We start from the raw sequence: 1305 nt of genomic DNA on the forward strand, positions 1-1305 counted from the left end.
GATTTCACTCGGAGAAAGAATAGAGCACTCCGTCGCCAGGCCACAAGTGGCCCATCGGGACCATCAGACCGCCGTGTCATCCTCAGCTGACGATGCGGATAGGAGGGACGTGTGGTCAGCACACCGCGCTACCGGTCGTTATGACGGTTTTCTTTGACCGGAGTCGCTACTACTCACTCCTCAATTGGCATCACGAGGCTGAGTGCACCTCGAAAAATGGCAACGGGGCATGGACGCCAGGACGGTCACCCATCCAAGTGCCAGCCATACCCAACAGCGCTTAAGTTCGGTGATCTGACGGGAACCGGTGTATCCACTGCGGCAAGGCCGTTGCCGGAAAAAGAATGATAGCAAGAAAAATGAGAGCAAATAAAGTTCATATTATGTTTAAAATTATGTGACAGAGGAAAGGAATTAAAAATTATATTCAAAAAAAAATAATTGAAAATGGTGATCGGAATTTTTTTTTTTTTTTTTTTTTGCCATAGACGAGATTATAATCTACAATCTCCTGGATGTTAATATCTTTTATCGTAGCCGTTACAGCACACAAACAGAATGAACAGTGTAATTTTTTAACGCTAATGAGTATCATACAAAATTCCGAATCTTTCTTTCGTCACTTACTCGTAAACGAGGGCCCATCATGCTGAATGGCTGCAGTGTGTGGTAGTTGGGACCTTAACCTACATCACCGTATAGATAGTTTCAAAAAGTCGATCGCACCGCTAGGAACCTCTTCCTGTAAGTATACCAGTAATCCACAACGACATCCGAACACGCGCTTTAAATATCTGTGAATCTGCGAACGATGCGATTTCAAACGACGGCATCGCAGCAAATGCGGACGCCAGACTGAGACTCACTGGAAGACTCCTCAGGAAGTGTTACGCATGTGCAGAGTAAGAAGTTTACAAAATCCTAGTTCGACCGATAATTGAAAATTACTCGGCAGTTTGGGACCCGTACTAGGTACGACTGATAGAGAAAATAGAAAAGATCCAAAGAAGAGCGGCTTGTTTTGTTACAGGTTTATTTAATAAGAGGAGGCGTCGCGGTGGTTATCAGCTAACTCCAGTGGCAGATGGTACAAGGGAGACGTTCTGCATCAGGTGTGATTTACAGGTAACATTCAGAAAGTATAACTTCCTACAAGAGTCAACCGACATACTGCTCTGCGCAAGATATATCTCGCGAAAAAATCGTGAAAGTAAAATCAGAAAGATTCGTGCTCGCACTGAAACTTATCCAGAACCGTTCTTCCAGAGCTCAAGATAGCTTCCGCCACACACTGTGGCACAGCTT

General features: G+C 44.6%; 1 pseudogene; it reads right to left on the reverse strand.

Moving 5' to 3' along the window:
• Positions 1–217: 217 nt before the first annotated feature.
• On the reverse strand, positions 218–335 carry LOC126292512 (5S ribosomal RNA; annotated as a pseudogene).
• Positions 336–1305: the final 970 nt, after the last annotated feature.

The sequence above is a fragment of the Schistocerca gregaria genome, chromosome 9 (assembly GCF_023897955.1).
Source record: "Schistocerca gregaria isolate iqSchGreg1 chromosome 9, iqSchGreg1.2, whole genome shotgun sequence".
Classification (NCBI taxonomy): Eukaryota; Metazoa; Arthropoda; class Insecta; order Orthoptera; family Acrididae; genus Schistocerca; species Schistocerca gregaria.